Source organism: Symphalangus syndactylus, chromosome 15 (assembly GCF_028878055.3).
Source record: "Symphalangus syndactylus isolate Jambi chromosome 15, NHGRI_mSymSyn1-v2.1_pri, whole genome shotgun sequence".
Taxonomy (NCBI): domain Eukaryota; kingdom Metazoa; phylum Chordata; class Mammalia; order Primates; family Hylobatidae; genus Symphalangus; species Symphalangus syndactylus.
The window spans coordinates 23,685,465-23,704,540 of NC_072437.2; the positions used below are offsets into that span (position 1 = coordinate 23,685,465).

The 19,076-nt window shown below is 40.8% G+C and overlaps 1 protein-coding gene across 1 annotated transcript in view; it reads left to right on the forward strand.

The window, feature by feature from the left end:
* HS6ST3 (heparan sulfate 6-O-sulfotransferase 3) overlaps positions 1-19,076 on the forward strand; it is an 807,361-nt gene that overhangs the window by 463,645 nt on the left and 324,640 nt on the right. The gene's annotated exons all lie outside the window — the stretch shown is intronic.

Sequence of the window (19,076 nt, forward strand, 5' to 3'; positions counted from 1 at the left end):
GACTTACTTAATGACTAGAAGTAGGGTGTTATTCTCAGTTTAATGTTAAATACAATATGACATCAAAAATCATTTTATCCTGGATCAGTTAATTTCATTAATGTGTCTCAAAAAGCAATGACACTAATCAATAAACCAATGCTAGGACTGATACATTTTTGATGGTAAGTCGAGTGTCAGAAGTGTCTGTTTTATAAATGAGAGTGGGAGAGAGGCTGCCTCTGTTTGCAGAGGCAAAGGGTAAAATAGAGATTCATCATGGTGGGAGATGCAGGTGGACAGTGATGGTTTCAAAGGGGAAAAAGGATACCAGAAGAAGAGGTGGGCATGAGATAAAGTCACTCCTCCCTTCAATCTTACAGTTCTGCCCAATGCCTGGCATATCTTTAAGGTTATGCTTCACCTATAATGGATGCAAATAAACCATAGACCGATGCAACTGTAATGCTTATGCTGTGTACTTCCAAGTAGGAGGACCCAAACACGAATTAGAGCCTGAGGTTCCTTGTCCAGCATATTAGCAAAGCATTTTAAAGGAACTTCACTACATGCTCCAAATAAATAATGTGATTTATGCAGAAACAGATGCTATTTTATTGTGCTAGTAGAATATGTGAATAATTTATGCAGTAAGTCCAATCATACTTTGAGAGAATAAATGATGATAGTCATGCCTTTCTCTTGCCTTATATATTAATTATAGAGATCTAATGCATTATAAATTTACTAACAATTTGAAGGAGGAAAATAGTTTTGTTTTAAAATATTATGATATATCCCAGTGAAACATTTGAGCACATTAAAATTTATTTATTTATTTTTGAGACAGGGTCTCACTCTGTCACCCAGGCTGGAGTGCAGTGGCATGATCTTGGCTCACTGCAACCTCCACCTCCTGGGTTAAGGTGATTCTTGTGCCTTGGCCTCCTGAGTAGCTGGGACTGCAGGCACATGCCATCATGCCTGGCTAATTTTTGAATTTTTGGTAGAGATAGGGTTTTGCCCTGTTGGTCAGGCTAGTCTCGAACTCCTGGTCTCAAGTGATTCGCCTGCCTCGGCCTCCCATAGTGCTAGGATTACAGGCATGAGCCACCATGCCCGGCTAAGCACATGAAAATCGATTTCAGAACTATCTATACTGCATAGAAAATTCAAGATAAATTGGGAAAAATCTTATCTAAAAATATTTGCACCTTTTGCTTTTTCAGTGGAATTTATACCATTTCCACTCTTTCTTGGTAAGGATAGGTGACAAAAGAGTTGGGTCAGAGATGATTCTGCATTTCCAATTGTCTATTGATGCTATTTGGGCAGATTCCTTGTTGTGTGTTTTTCACATGATTTCGACATTTTTCTTCTGCTCCAGTATCTATATGGGTTGTGCTATTATCCAGGCGTAGAAGTGGCTTACTCTTCCAGGGTTTCTCAGGGTAGTATTTTCAAATGAGGATTATGTCCAGTGAATCTGGAAAAAAGTGGCCAACAGAGTAGGTGCTTTTATACTTTGGCCATACTGGTTGGAAATAGGAACATAGAGAAAATAGGGAAAGTATAAACTTAGAAAACACTGTCAGTTTATGTTCTCTCCTAGCATTCATTGTTTCACTAGCGTTCTCTGTAAACCTTAATCAGAGCTCGAATGTGTCTCCATCCTATGACTACGACTACAAAATTTAACCCAGTGAAAGCATTTGCACAACTCAGTTTGGACACTTTTTTTTTTTGAGATGGGGTCTCACACTGTCACCCAGGCTGGAGTGCAGTGGCAAGATCTCCACTCACTGCAACCTCTGCCTCCCAGGTTCAAGTGATTTTCCTGCCTCAGCCTCCCAAGTAGCTGGGATTACAGGCACCTGCCACCACGCCAGGCTAATTTTTTGTATTTTTAGTAGAGACAGGGTTTCATTGTGTTGGCCAGGCTGGTCTTAAACTCCTAACCTCATGATCCACCCACCACAGCCTCCCAAAGTGCTGGGATTACACGTGTGAGCCCAGGCACTCATTTTTAAGTCTGTTTATTTTTCAGTAGTTCTTCATTATTTTTCCACCATTTTAATTTATTCCTGGAATTGAAAAGAGAAACATTCTGATGGATAATTGGCTGCTTATTAATAGGTGTTTAGTTCCCCCAGTGAACCACCCCTAGGTTCAGAAAGCCACGGTTGCTTCCTTTTGTATTTGGACACATTCACTTGTTCTACCAGTTCCCTGTTAATATCTTCAACTACTCCCTTATGGCCCATGCAATAAATGTGCCTGGTATTTTCCTGTAGCCCAGGGACTAAACATTCTCCATATGAGAATCTACTTTATTCCTTCATGCTCAGAGTCTTCCTGATGAGTGACAAGAGCAGAATGTTGGGTATAGGCCATTGACAGGCCTGACAAGTGGATAGTGGCTGCTGGCTAAAACCCCATCTCTACAGATAACTCTTTCATGGTTACACAACATTGAAAACTCACTTGGAGATTACCAGACAAAGTTTTGAACTTTTCCTGGAGGTTGGGTCTTGCTGCATGGTGAGCACTGCTCTACACCCTACTACCCACCTAACTCTTTGGCAAGTTCAGCCTGATTGCATTTCTGCCCAGTCACTTCCTAATAAATGTTTATATTTATTTCTTGTAAGCCACTTTCCAAGACAAATTTTACCTTTCCCTGAATGCCCATTCTAAGGTTTTTACAGCACTCAGGTATAAAACCTAATTAAAATGCCCAAATATTTATCATAAGCCTGTGAGTGTATACATCTGTTTGTCTTTTTCTTGCTTAACTTGTCCCTTCACTTACATTGGATCCATTTTATCTGCAAAATTATAAGCATGTGAATAGCAGGAAACATTTAGGGATGTCTTCCAACCCTCCTCCCATCCACTCCAATAGGCCACTCCCTCCTTAGGCAAAGGAGCCTTTATCAGCCTTGTTTAGATTTGGTTAATGGATTCTTCACTTAGGATAATGTCTTAACTTGATATTTTAAGCCATGCCATTAATTACTAACATGCTCTTGTAACTTAATGCCAGTTCCTTCACTTCGTTCTGCAAACCATTTTTGTTCTAAAATAAATTTCATAAAGGAATCACTTCTCTTTGCTTAGTTTCAGACGTCTAAATTAGCCCTAGGCATTCCTATTTATTTCTGGTTCTGAGGACCTTCTGGAATTAGATCTGACACAGAGTCCTCCACAGGGAGCTGGCAGCTGGCAGCACCAGAATGGATGATGCACTGAAGGAGTGTAGAGTCAGAGTGACCTCAGGAACAGATTAATCTCCATCTATGCACAGATATATGTCAGACTTATTCCTGAGAGCTCTGATATACAGAGCCCAAAAATCTTAGGGCTGGGGAGGATACTAGAGGCCTTTTATTTTATTTATTAATTTATTTTTATTTATTTATTTTTCTGAGACAGTCTCGCTGTCTCCCCCAGGCTAGAGTGCAATGGCGTGATCTCGGCTCACTGCAACCTCTGCCTCCCGGGTTCAAGTGATTCTCCTGCCTCAGCCTCCCAAGTAGCTGGGATCACAGGTGCCTGCCACCACACCTGGCTAATTTTTTGTATTTTTAGTAGATACAGGGTTTCACCATGTTGGCCAGGCTAGTCTTGACCTCCTGACCTCAAGTGATCCACCCGCCTTGGCCTTCCAGAGTGCTGGGATTACAGGTGTGAGCCACTGTGCCCAGCCCCATTTAGATCAAGTCTGACATTTTAGCCATGAGACTGAGGCTCAGAAAGAAGTGACTTGCTGGAGTCATAGAGCCGATTAGTACAAAATACAGTATTAGAACCCAGGTCTTCTGGTTCCTGAAAATGTACAGGGATTTGGGTATTTAAGAGTTGCAGTTCTTCCTGCTGATTTTAGGGCTTAACACATAAGGAAACCTGAGAGTTAACTAGCAAAATTGAAATGACTATAATAAATTAACAATATATATGGTGCCTGGGAGCTATGATTACAGGTAGTGTAAAAATGCAAAATGCAATGAGAATGATAACTTTACTGAGAAGCTTCTGAAAATAGGATGATATAATTTCTGCCTAGGGCCAAATGGGAGGTGCTTCCCACAGCCAGCTGATACTCTGTGACTTCATGGAGTGTATAGGAACGTTTGCCCAGTATGCCATGGCTTGCCACTATGATGCCCAAAACATAACATTATCTTCATCATTCCCAAATTATTTATAAGAGTGATTTTCCTGGTAGACTACAACTCATTGTATCATTTGATTTAGAAGCAGTTCCACAATTTACCAGTTGCTTTTCTTATGTCAATTGAAATAGAACAGTATGGGAGTAAAATTTAACACAGTATACATTTTCTGGGAGTTTTGTGTTTGCTTTCTTTCTTACTATTATTGGATCAAAACACTTTTACCTCCTGTGGATTAGTTATGCATATCTACAGATCTGAAACCTTTTTGATTCAAAAATCCCTAGGGGCAGAAAGCCTCTGGGATAAATACTTAACAAATTATGTTTGAACAATTACATAAGAAAGAGATGGTCCCTGGCTCATTAAGAACAACACATGACCAGTTACTTCCTTGTATTTGTAGCATTACTGGACTGGCAGATGAAGGGAAAAACCATTACCCATAGAGTTTAGCTTTATTCATTGAGATAGCCAGCAGCTTTCTCCCAATATGGACATGCTCCTGGTGGGTAGGGAGAAATTGGGCAGTATGATAATAGAGTCAGATGGGCTCCTTTCACTAAAATATCTGTATGCAAAATATTAGATTCATGTCACCCTAAAATATATCTGCAGTCCCACTGGTATGTTTATGTAATTACATAAATACATAATCTAACAAAGTAACAGCCTCCCACGCTTTCAAGGGTCCACCTTTTCTGGCATATTTGGGAAGTGGGAACTTGTTCTCGTATTACTCCTAATGCAATCAAGGGGATTCGCTTCACTCCTTGACTGTTCTGACACCTCCCAGCCACAGCCCCTTATATTTGTTATATCTTCTTGTTCATGAACTTCAGCAAACTGGTAGGTGTGGGAGTGACTGCATTCACCACCACCACTCTACCCTTTTGCTGCTCACATGACCTCCACTCAAGATCATTCAAGTATGTCCTGTGGGGAAGAGGACGACAACAGTCAATCTCTGGGAGATATTTTCTCAGGGACATAGTCTAGGTCCTTGCTCTGCCACTTTCAAGTTCTGCCCCATCTCAGTACATCTTTCAACCTATCTTTGTAGCCAAATGTGCAACTGAGTACTTCTCTGTGCAGTGTTCTAGATGCTGGGACAATGAGAGGAGAAATGTTCGTGGTTCCTGCTCAAAAGGAGATTTACATTCTGGTGGTAGGAGAGACACAATTAAAAATAATCCAACAAACAAGATTCTTTCAGAAACCAACGAGAGCTCTGAGGAAAGAGCACTTTTCATTCATCACATACCATATCCCTATCTTTACATATCTGTTGTTTGGCTCCCCTTAGGGATTGCTACCACCATGAACAGAAAGGAATTTATTTATCTTCCTATCTCCCGTACAGATTATGGAGGATGCAGCAGCTCCCAGCAGTGCATTTCTCACTACCTGATTTGTTCAGTCTAGAGTAATCTCCTGCTGTACTTCAGGCATCCTCCTCCCCCAGGTCTGATTGGGTCAAGGTTTCCCTGTCATCGTGTGGTGCAGTTTGTCTGCTCATCTGGTTGTCATCCACTGGGTGATCACAGGATCCAAGTAGACAGTGAGCCCCAAGAGTAATTCTCAGAGCAGTCAGAAGACACATTAAGAAAAAGAAGCACAGTCTTCACAGATGCCCCTGCCCACACCAAGGAAACCACTTAACAACTTCATGAGTCTTCTTGGCTGGCAGATGTTTGCTCTTTACACTGGAATCTTCAGGGATATAAAAGATAGAACTATTTCAGGCTCACCTTCTCTCTATGGGTCATCTCTTAGCTATACAAAGGTTGAGCAGAAACTTTGCTATTAATATTTTTCCCCATTAAATCTGAAGCCAAGCCAATTTCTTGACCTGGGCATTCTCCGTTCATCTTTATTTGAAGGGAATCAGTTTCAGGACCCATTCCTCTCTCCAAATAACTCTCCAGGAAAGTGTGGCTGATTGTGCTTCAGTTATATAGGAAACATACATATCAGTTTTGGGCATGACACAAACTATGAAGGATGACAAATATGTTTTAAAGCATCTCTTCATATGACCTATTAAAAATGTTGAATACACCAGGCCAAAAATAGATGACAGAATCAAAAATTTTTTTCTTAATAGGATGGAATGATATGTTTCAACCATGGATATATAATATGATGGGGAGATATATATACTGAATTCTAAACCTTGTCGGCACTAGTTCAGGGTGAGGGAGATCAGGCATAACTTGACAGTAGTTGATCTGAAAAGACCCTAAGGGCATCAGTAGACCATGAACTCACCCTACATCCACAGAATGGCATAGTAACAAAAGGGCAAGTGCCTAGAACCAGGGACGATATATTCCCACTGACATCTGCGCTGATAAACTCAAATCTGGAACACTGCGTCTAATTTGGGGACTAACTCACTGACAGGGATACTTATAAACCAGAGAACATTCAAAGTATGTTGGCTCCAGTAGAAGGGCATTTGAAAACGACATAATATAATGAACTGTTTCTGGAACTGAAGAATTTAATACAGAAAGAGAAGGCTCATGGTAGACATAAGTTTCTTCCAGTATTTGCATGGCTAGTGTGTGGAAGAATGAGTCGGTAGAAGGCATGTTGTACAAGACAATTGATGGCAGATGGATAGGAATTTCAAACTAGAACAGTCCAACAGTGGAACAAGCTATTTAACAAAAAAGGGAGCACTTTGTCACTGAAAATGATCAAGTAGGGGCTTGATGTAAATCATTATTACCTTTATTTTATTCAAGTTATTATTATGATCTTTGTGACAACTCTTTTTAGTCTTTTTTGACCCACAATATGGAAAAATTCGAAGTATGAATATTTTTTCAGCGTTGACCTTCTCATCTTTCTCCTCTCTTATTTGTGCATAAAGTTTTCATCACCTTCCGAAGTGCCGTCCTCTCTGGTGAATGTCTGATGGAGCATGGTAAGTGGTAAATTACTATGGCCTGGAAGGCTCAGTAATTACCAGGAAATGACTTAGGCACTGGAGAAAATCTGGCTCATTATATTATTTAAAAATGAGCCTTATTAAGAAATTCACAAATGTATTGCTTTAAAATGAAGCTTGCACCAGAAGAAATATTTGAAAATTATACCAATAAAGAAACTCCTTTTAAAATTAGTATTCTAGAGGAAATCAGATGAGTGTTTATTAACTAAAAAAATAGAAAATGCGCTCCTTGCCTGGTGAATATATAATAGAAATGCGTGAGAACATCGCTGTATAATGCTATCTAAGTCTTGCTGGCATTCTTTATGCAGCCTGTGTCACCCATGAGGAAGTCATGGTGGGTTCTATGTAGGACTAAAATTCATTTGTCTTTTGAGTCAGTGTTTGCTTACATTTCTGCTACTTATCTGGATCGTAAGTTTGATAACTCAGCTTATTGTGCTCATGTTATCCACATAAAAATGGAGTAATTATTTCCATTTGCCTCATCAAACCATTGTGAGCAGACTTTTCAGCTGAACATAGTAAAGAGAAATTAAATGACATCCTTCTACGACCAACGCTGGCATATTTGCTATTTTGCACTCCCTTCATAGGCAAGACTATGCTTTTGAAAAACCTAGGAAATATTTTAGAGTTTATCTCAAATTTTACTGAAGCCCACCTCGATGATCATGGGCAGAAGAAGTGGTGTATTTCAGTGCACTACTTCCAGTGGAGATCAGACTTAAGCATAGTAAGTTTGTGCTGAACTTTTGTTTCTCTCATAACTTCAGAAGAGAGAACCAAATCTCTATAAGGAGATAATGTATCCTATTGTCTTTCAGGTGATTCTTTGGAATGTTAATTAGTTTCAAAATCTGTTTATTACCTGTGTTCTTATTGCCATTGTAAAGATATATCAGTTCATTAGTTTTCATCTGTATTCCTAAGGAATTTAAAAACAGACGTTCCAAGTAGGAAAATCCAATAGCTACTTCGAGAGCCAGCGGATACCATCCACAGATATTAAGAACAGGTAGAACGTTAGCTGGGAAACAAAGTAGAAAAAGCAGTCCACAAATGTCTGCTGAACTCTACATTTTGAACAGACAGGGCATGTCTGTCTTATTTATGTTTGTATCTCCAGGGTCTAGCACAGTACCTGGCACATAGTGGGCACTTGAGGAATATTTGTTGAATTTGCAGTAAATCGTAAATGGAAGGGTGAATTGGAAATGGAATGGCCTTACAGTATGGTCTCTGAGTTTATTATTCAAGTTATTTAGTAACAGTGGTGATTTAAATTGCACATTGTAATTTTGCTTAATAGTATTAACATCCTGTTAGCATACATAGTAGGTCTCAAGCTGGGCTTCATCTGAAACTCAAAGATTTCAATGCCCCAGGCCACCCCCACAAGACCAATTCAAGCAGAACCTTTAGGAGTGGAACCCGGATAATAGAATTCTTTAGGGCCCTTCAGAAAATTCTAGAGAACCATTATAGGGGTGTGTGTGGGGAGTGTGTGTGTGTGTGTTCACACGTGTGTGTGAAACATAATTTAAGCTCCATGTTATGAGTTTCACTTGATACTACTTTTCTCCTTTGGCAAGGGCAAGGATTGAGGGTCTGGAGGGGAACTTGCACCAGACTATAGAAAATGCATAAATATGTATGGAGGAGTTGGTGCTATAAATCATTTCACTATTAATTATGCCATGGCCTGTTTTTATGTTCACTCTTCTTTATAAATGAGATGAAATAGCTTTACAATGTGCCTAACATCGTTTTAAAATGCCACATAAATTCACTCCTGTTTTTATGGGGTTGAAAAATTTTAACACAAAAATAATTTGCCTAGCTTGAAGAATTTGCATAAAACCATCGTAGGGGTGTGTTAAAAATTACTCTTCTTCGTTTTAATGTAAGAGCGCAAGACAGGATGGAGGATAGATTTCATTCTTACGGTGCCCCAGGTGAATCTCACATTTGCATATTAAAGATTCAATTTAAAACAAACTCCCAAGTCACAATGGGCATTTACCCTGGAATACATATTTCAGCATCGGCCTGGGACCATGCAAGGAAAATTCCTAGAGGGATGGCAGAGTCCACAGTTGTTCTAGCTATGCACCTCTTGTATTTACCTTTACAAATGTTAGCAGGAGAATATGGTCCGGGTAGCCCACCCCTGATGCCAGAAAGAAAATGGTAAATTATAGAAACAAAATGGTATAGCAGTTTGACTTTTACTTCTCAAGGTCTTGTGGTTCCATTATCCCTGGCAACAGCTGGGCTGTCTTATGCCAGTAAATTGGTGAAAGCTAACACGTGCTATTGGAAGTGAGGAGATACTGGGAGTAGCTTCTCTCTTAGGGAACAATAAATATTACCTAAAGAAATGAACTCTGGAAAGAACAATTAGATGGTGCAGGGCATGTGTGCAAGTTAAGATATGCTTGGGTTTGGCTTAGGTAGCTGTTGATATCAGGACATCAACTTGGTACCAAAATTAGCTCAAGGCAATCCATCAACAATTCTAGCATTTCTTTTCTCCTTTTTGGGTTTGCCCAGCCCCTCAGTCTAGTATTTCCTTATTCACTAAATGACGCTGAGAATAGCTCTACCATCAATAATATCTTTCATTAGTGTTAAATGACAAGTACTACGTTAATTTGATATTTATTAATTTCTTAATATTTGTTTTAAAGCTTAAATGTGATAGAATAGCTTTCCCTTAGATTAACTTTAGTGGTTTCCTTGTTTAAAAAGTTAAAGGCTTACAAAGAAAAAGAGAGAGAGAAAGAGAAAGAGAATTCAGCTTAGGTATTTCTGCAGAACATTTAAATTAATTCTTCTCTTTGTATAGTGTCACTGCTTTATCTGCCACCTTGATTGTTTTTGCCTCATCTTCGTTTGTGGCATAAGTTGTTTGGAGTTTGGCCAGCGTATCTATATGAGTAATGTGTTTACTGCTATGATGGGGAAGGTTCCAGTTTTAGTGCTTAGCATTGCTTGGTCTGTAGTTTGTTCTTGGCTTAAATGACTTACAGTACATGGGGTGTTTTAAGGCCCGATAATCTTTTTTTTTTTTTTTAATCCTAGAGATTTGCTTGAAAGATGAAGCTGTCACAGAGGTACCCAAGGAAGTCATGACAATTCTCCTTCACTGTGCAGCTTTATTTAGGAGAAATGCAGAAAAGTGCAGAAGTTACAAGAGTGTAATGTTTACAGAAAAACAAACCTAATCTTTTTACATTTTGTTCAATGATTTTGTTTTGTTTGAAGTGTTGCTTCTCCTGCGCACACCCCCCACCCCCTGCCTCCCACCTCTTTGGCCAACCCAACTTTTAACCCAAAACATTTTCCAGTTCTTTTTGATTGAAAATTGGGTTCCTGTAGAGGAACTATCTTCCTCACATGATGACCAAACCCGGGCCTCCAGACTCTTCCTCCTTCAGTAGGTTACACATCACATCCAGACGCACCTTGCTTATCACATCCCCACCCTCACTCAGAGACATCCAGGGACACGGACATCTGCAGGAATCAATCCCATGGCACCAATTTCACTTTTCTATCTTCTTTCACACCATATCCCTGTAAGAGCTCTGCTCATGTAAACTGGCTTATGCACTGTCACCCTAAACTGTCTTCTAGTATCTCAACTTTTCCTGTTTTCTCATACTATTTAGTCTTCATTATTGCTTTGTGTATTAGTCAAGATTCTCCAAAGAAACAGAACTAATAGGAGGTATGGACTCAAGTGCACATGTATGTGTGTATGAATCTATCTATCTATGTATCTGTCTACCTATGTGTATGTCTATCTATCTGTCTATCTATCATCTCTCATCAAATAAAGAATTGGCTTGTGTCCAAATCTGCAGAGCCAACCTCCTAGTTGAAATCTGCAGGTCGTGGACCTGAACCAGAAACGGCTAATATTCTAGTTTGAAGGTCATCAGGTCAGACAGGCGAATTGTCCGTTATTTGGGAGAGTGTCAGCCTTTTGTTCTGTGTAGACTTTCAGCTCACCCACGTTAGAGAGGGCAATCTGCCTTACTTGGTCAATGGATTTAAATGCTAATCTCGTTCAGAAACACTCTTGTGGAAGTATACAGAATCACGTTTGACTAAGTATCTGGACACTCCATGACCCAGTTAAATTGACACATACAATCAACCCTCACACTCTCCTTACAAACACTTGAAGCCAGTTATGGTTACTCGCCTAGAGACAAAGTTCTTCAACCTGAACCTCTCGGGCCTTCAGCCATTCCTCATACAGTGCAGTTTGAGGTACATTAGCACCCTTGTTGCCCTTTCTCCTCACCTCCGCACAGTTTTATCCCAAAGCAGGGGTCTGGTTTTACTCCTCCAGTTCTCCAAGACTGACCAGACCTCCCGTGTTTTTTTGGTTTTATTCTTTTGAGGCACTCAATAAAAATGATTCCTGGATGTGTATGCAGAATAAAGAACTTCTGTAGCCTGTAGGATCCATGGTTTATGTTTGGTTAAATGCAAGTGTTCATCTATTTGTGTTTTTCAAATACCTAGTTTATCAGACTGGGAAGAAATGGTGGCATGAGGTTTGGAGTTTTTGAAGCTGGCTTTATCAGAGAACAGTAGATTGGAATATTAAATCCTCATTATATCAAGGGACAGCTGTGGCTCTGATTTGATTCCAGGCTTGAATAGAAATGGTTAAATTGTTTTTCTAGAAGTAATCAAAAAGACTAATGTTTAAAATGAACGCTCTTTAATTTTATAAATTATAGTAAAAGGTTATCTGTCCTTTGATTAAATCATCGTAAAATATAAACTTCAGCCCAATAATAATTTTTCACTTAGATTACTTTCAGAGGCATTGTTTTTACCCAGGTAACAGTTTATGAGAAGCCTGAGAACAATTCTGATTGTGTCTGTAGCACCTCGATAGCTGTACCAAGATGTTCATGGTCTTTAGCTTACCATATTTCCATGCCTTGGCCCATTCTGTTTATTCTGCCTGAAACGCCCTCTCATGCCTGCCCACCCAAGACATCTTCTTATTCATAGTGCTTCAGCTCAATGGTGTCTACTCTGAAATACCTTCTCTGACTTCAGAAGGCCAACTTTGGTATTCCTTTCTGGCAATAATGCACTATGTACATTCTTTTATCATCTCACTTGTCACATTGTATGTTCTCTATTTCCACATTTGCCTTTCTGCAACAACAGTGCCTTTAAAAGCATCACATATTAATACATGCCTGTTACTGTTATGCTTCTCATATTGGCGATTCAATGGTGAGCATTATGGATGTGGTCTGTTAGGGTTTGGTTGTATGTCCCCTCCAAATTGCATGTTATGTGACCTTTAATGTTGCAGATGGGGCCTAGTGGGAGATGTTTGGGTTGTGGAGGTGGAACTCTCATGAATGGCTTTGTGCTGTCCTCCTGGTGATGAGTGAGTTCTCTGTCAGTTCATGAGAGCTGGTTGTTTAAAAGAGCCTGGAACCCCCTTCTTTCTCTCCTGCTCCCCCTCTTGCCATGTGACATGTCTGCTCCTCCTCCACCTTCCACCATCAGTAAGAGCTTCCTGAGGCCTCACCAGAGGCTGAGCAGATGCTGGTGCCATGTCTGTACAGTCTGCAGAACTGTCAGCCAAATGAAGGTTTTTCCTTATAAATTACCCAGTCTTAGGCATTCCTTTATAGTAATGCAAACCAGACTAACACGTGCTCCAACCTTGTGAACCTTCAAGCCTAATGTGAACCAAAGCCATGTCATCTTTGTCACCAGTACTTATTAAATCAACAAATATATAAAAATGGATTTCTGCAGTAGACTCCTTAAATATAGGGACAATATTTTATGTTCTTTTTTTTTTGTATACTCAAAACTTGGCATAATTATGTATTGAGTGAAGGGAGGAATGATTAAGTAATTTCATTGTTGACTTTCAGTTTTAGATGAGCAAATAACTTTTCAGAAAAAACTCATTTAACTGTTTATGTTAATTTCTTTTCATAAATGCTGTTTTGAAGCTGATAATTTTAGGGGTAATGAAAATTCAAAAGTCAGGTCATCTCCCAGGGAGAGTGAGTAGGAATGATATGACACTTTTACCAGCATGAGATATTTAAACAATTCTAATCGTAGTTTCAGTAATTATAAAATTATTAACATCAACTTTCAGTTATCTTTAGACTTCAAAGGTAGAATTTAACCTTTAACTCTGTCCAAATCTGTCATGTAAACAACCTAAATTAACTACCCTTTGAGATCAAAAATTAATATCTTACACGGGTTTACTCAGAATATGCTAATTCTTTCAAGCTTCCTGAAAACCAAATTCAAATTCAAGACAATTAAATGTTAATAAATTTCTAGTGATCAGAGAGACAAATACAAGGAAGATTAATATTCTTTCTCCATGCTTTGGAGACAGGCTCTCAAAGTGATCAAATAAAATGTTACCTTTGAAAGTGACATCTTATATTACAGTGCTTGGATGTCTTTCTATAGTTAATGAACAGGCAGGGGTTTTTTCTTCTTTCTGAGCATTGAGATAGGTGCAAGGGTTGGTGAGCTCCCTTGAGGAGGTCATAGTAAGAATAAAAATGTATGTATTCATTCGACAAGTTTTTGTTGAGAAACTGTCATTGGCAGACGTTGTATTTAACACTGGGATTATAGACAAGAAAGGCATGGATCTTGTTCTGTGGAGCTTACTCTTGGGGGGCAGGGGGATAAAAACCACAAATACACAGAAAAATAAACACAAAGTAATTAACAAATAAAGACACTGTCATTTGTAAATACTCAAGACAGCATTGTATTTCACAACTCACATTTTGACCTAATTTTAGGAAGGATTTAGCCAGAGCCTTGAGTTGGGGATTTAACTGTAAATGTTTACTCAGGATGCAAAGTTTGCACAGAGCCTCAGAAGCACAGCCATCCTTTCCTACTGCTCAGCACACATCGCCACCCCCTGGAGCACACTTTCTCACTTGAGGAAATAAGGCTAATGTAGGAAGCATTTAACTCAGCTCTATGCCAGCTCTGTATTGACCTTGTATGTTCAGCTCTGTAATTTTAAGACTTCATAAATATAAAAATACTTACTTTTTATCATCAGTTTGGCTTTAATTTCTCTTCTCTGGGAGAACTGTAAACCTGCCAACTTTAAAGTTAGTTGATCTATTTATTCTGAGCTATACGAATACAGAATAAGTCAGCTGTTATTTTTTTAAAAGTTAGAGCAATCTTAACTGAAATCCTAGGGAAAAAGTTTACTGTGTGCAGTAAAAATGGAATTTGGTTTATTTCCATGGTTTTGGAGCAATTCAGTGTGCACGTATTCATTGCTTACATGCATGCTATTACACTTATTACAGAAGAACAGAGGCTTAGGATGATATTTTTAATGTCCTTCCTCTTAAACACGTTTTACTTTTCTGAAGCTCTTTTGTATTTTTCTGACCAAGCCTCATAGGATCACCTGAGGACAGGCCTCATTGTCTTGCATCCTGATTAATAAGATCAACACAGGGGCAGCTGTGGACAGCAGCTGACCCCAACTACTCTGAAGGTGACATGCTGTTTGTTCTGGGTGTTTCTGTGTTCTCTATAGCTGGCCTTCTGCAAGTGGTCGCATCTGTGGTCAGAACCAGGTCAGCTAGAGTGGAAGGGTCAGGGGGTAAGGGTTCAGGGTCCTAATTGAGACTTTCCCTCCTGGGGGCTATGGGCACTGTGGATGTCATCCTGCTGCCCACTGTTGATGAAAGTCTTGTGGGACTGCCAAAGCTGGACATCCAGGCCAGCAAGAGCTAGCACAGGGAGAGCTTCCTAGTAAGGAGTAATAGGGGCATCTGGACAAGTGGTGGAGCTTGGCAGCAGTTTCATAGGAGGCAGGCGTTTGGCATCAAGGGCTACTTCAGCAGGTGGGGGACACCTATCTTAGGTTCAAAGGTGAGAGTACATACTGGAGGAGGTATAAGGATGGTACTGAGAAACATAAACTGAAATCCAAAGTTCAGAGGACAGGGGGAAGGGGATTAGTAAGGCAGAACCTCAGCATAAAGCAAAGGAATCCAGCTACCAGAACTGGAGTGCAGGCAGAAGAAGAGGTAAGTCCAGTTATAATGGCTGAAATTGTAGCAAATGCCCTTGGAGTCTTACAGGGGTTTGAGTTGTTTACCTGCAGGGAGAGGAGTGAGGTAGGGGCAGAGAAAGGACACACCTGACCCTAAGGATTAGCAAGTCCTCCCTGGGGTGTGGGACCTTGGAGTGACTGGAGATACTGTACCTTGTGAAACGCGGTGTTTTTGAAGGAGTCTGTGTAATTCCCCACATGCACAGTTTGTTTCCTTATCTGTTCTCAGTTCTACATTGTGGTCCTTCTATTCCTGGCTTATAGCCACTTCCTAGGGATTCAAATGCCCATTGCTCAATATTCAGCATATGCTTACTGAGCACCTATTATGTACAAAGGCATTGTGTTACATCCTCTGAGGGCTCCAGTGGTCAATGAGTCAGAGTCTGCATCTTCAAGGTGTGGACACTATGGTGCTGAGGCATGAAAAAGATGCAAATAAGCCCAAGTCAAGATGCTGGGTGGTGGATGGGATATGAGTGGTCCAGAAGACCACAGCTGTCTAGAGGCAAAAAGATAGGGTTCCAGGAGTGTTTATGGAAGGTTTCTTAGAGGAACCCTTGCTTGAGTTGAACCTTGGAGATTGACTTTCAGTAGGTATAGGGCAAGGGATAAGGCTGAGGAAAGAGCAGGTGTAGAGATAGGAAAGCATTCTCTTGGCGTTTAGGACAAGGAGACAAGGTTGGAACTGAAATGTAGCCCTGCACAGATGTGCCCACATTTGGTAGAGCCTATGTGTCAGATTAATTCCACTAAATTACGCTGAAGCTTCAGGTAGTAGTTCCAGAGCTTTCTTGAATATTTTATGCAAGACTAATACAATGAAGGAGGTGCTTAGTTTTATACAGGGTGAATTAAATGGGTACGTAAGGAAGAAAAGCATGTCAGAACACATATGCAATTGTGAGAGCATCATGAAGAGCTGTGATGGTAATAGCTTGATGAAGGAGAGTAAAGAACCAAAGATGGCTGCTGTTTTGAATCCAGCTGACTCAGAAACTATTGGTACAATAAATCGCATTAGGGAAGTCTGTGCGCATACATGCGTGTGTGTGTGTATGTTTGTGTGTGCGTGCATGTGCGAGGTAATGAATGCAGAAGACTGAAGTACAAATAGAAGGTTGATTAGGCAGCTAGCTAGAAATAGATGTGAACATGTTCAGGCAATTAGAATGTGGTGCCACAGCTCGGAATGTGTTAGGGATTGACAAAGAAGAGAGGTCAGAACCTTGGCTTTCATACTAATTTGAGGCACAGAAGGAAAAGAAGGAGCAATAGAAAGAAACAGAGATACAACCATTCAAAATAGATGACAGCCAGGAAAGTGCGTTACCAAACAAAGAGGTGAGAGTTTCATGGAGATGTCATATCTTGCTGTATAATAATTCAAATTTATCTATCTCTATGTTAAAATGGTATTATACATAGGACAGAAGTCACCAATTAAGATGAATAAGAGTATCATATTTAATCAAGTGCATACATCCATTAATATCCATTTTCAGAATGTAAACAGCTTAAAATAAAAGCTGACAGAAGTCCACTGTGTGATTTGATCATGGGGGGGTGGTTTCGCCCATGCTGTGCTCGTGATAGTGAGTGAGTTCTCAGGAGATCTGATGGTTTTATAAGCGTCTGGCATTTCCCCTGTTTGCGCTTCTCTCTCCTGCCACCCTGTGAAGAAGATGCCTTGCTTCCCGTTCGCCTTTTGCCATGATTGTAAGTTTCCTGAGGCCTCCCCAGCCCTGTGGAACTGTGAGTCAATTAAACCTCTTTCCTTTATAAATTACCCGGTTTCGGGTAGTATCTTTATAGCAGTGTGAAAATGGACTAATATGCCATGTTACCTGACATATTTCCAGGTTCTGGGGATTAGGATGTGGACATCTTTGGGAAGGTCATTATTCTGCCTGTCACAGTGCTCAAGATAATTCATTATGATTATCACTTAGATATTCAGAAACTAAGCCATATCTGACTGGTTTCAATAACCTGCTGATCTGGATGTGCCCTGATTTGGATCGAGGCTGCTTTCTTTTTCTCTCTGGACATGATCTATCCCCTACAGAGAGCTGAGTTCTTCTTTTTTTTTTTTTTTTTTGTTTTTTGAGACGGAGTCTCGCTCTGTCAGCCAAGCTGGAGTGCAGTGGCATGATCTTGGCTCACTAAAACCTCTGCCTCCCGGGTTTAAGCGATTCTCCTGCCTCAGCCTCCTGAGTAGCTGGGATTACAGGTGCGCACCACCACACCCGGCTAATTTTTGTATTTTTAGTAGAGACAGGGCTTCACCATGTTGGTCAGGCTGGTCTTGAACTCCTGACCTTGTGATCCGCCTACCTTGGACTCCCAAAGTGCTGGGATTACAGGCGTGACATCGCACCTAGCCAGAGCTGAGTTCTAAGAAGGCTCCAGTTGTTTTTAATTGCTGGGCAGAAACTTGTATGTTTAGCCCCAGCTCCTACCCTGGGCACTTCACTTACTGCCACAGATCATCTTGAAATCTTTAGTTCAACAAGGCTGCCTCATCCAGCTATCTTTTCTAGGCAGCCACATGGCATTTGAACTGGGGAGGAGGTTTAGGGATGTTCTGGTCATCTACTGCAATATAAGAAGCCACACTAAAACTTAATGGCTTTATCAACAACCGTTTTATTCTATCTCATGATTCTGTGAGTCACAGATTTGGGCAGGGCTCATCTGGATGATTATTTTCTCCACATGGTTGTTGACAGGGTCCCTCAGTAATGATCAGCAGCCAGAGGGGCTGGTCAGGAGGGGCCAGGGTGCCTTCACTCACATGCCTAGTGATGATGGCAATGGCTGGGAGGCTGGGCTCGGTGGGGACTGTTGACCCACCATAGCCTCTCAAGCGTGGAGCCTGCTGGTAGTTCGAGTTCGTACCAGTAGCTCAGGGCTCCCAAAGACGATGCCGTTGTGGTGACCAGGTGGAAGCTGCTTGGCTTTGTAAGCCAGCCAGACTCCTAAGCCACCCAGGGTCCCGTTCCCTGTTCTTTTCTGGCTTCTACAGTCACACATCCACCCAGATTCTACAGCACTGACTGTAGACCCCAGCTCTCATCAGGGAGGGTATCAGAGAATTTGAGGCCATCTTTAAAAGCCACTGGAAGGCGCTACTGAGTGTTTGGGCATCATTAGGGATGTGACGGGAGGCATGGGACATTTTAGTGCTGGGCTAAATAGTGGTTCTTCAGGTTTTTTTAAAGGGCAACACAGGGATGGATATTCCTTTAAATTCTGATAAGAACTGAAAAGTTTATTTTTGGGAAAATGTCCAATACCTGCACCTGTGTGCACATCCACACAACTTGATGTATCATTTCAGGAGGCCCATGGATCTGAATGGAGCCCACCCATGGACTCTAGGGTGAGATTCCCTGGGTCCAGGTAGACCTGAGAGTCTTTCTGAGGGAAAGGGACATACGTATAGGCTGACATCTGGTGGTTATTTTAGAAAATTTCTGGCTCCTGGATTTGGCTAGGATGTGAGGTCACCTACTGTGGTACTGTGGTATGAAACACAAAAGAAGGAGGAACAGGTGTGGGCTGTGCGTGTGTATATGTGTGAGAGAGAGAACGTGTGAGAGAGAGAATGGGGCTGGGACATATATTGAGCTTGGGTCTGAGAGCCATCTCGATGAGTTTTCGGGGGATAAATCAGTGGATTCTGTGTGCATTATGTGTGGAAAACCTTAGGCCGGGGCATTTCAGGCAGAGGGTCACTGTTGAAGACTCTTCTGGGTGGGGACTGGTCCAGAGAGCTTTTGAAAATAGTGAGGAAATAGGTCTGGAACAGTCAGCTCAAAGTCATTCC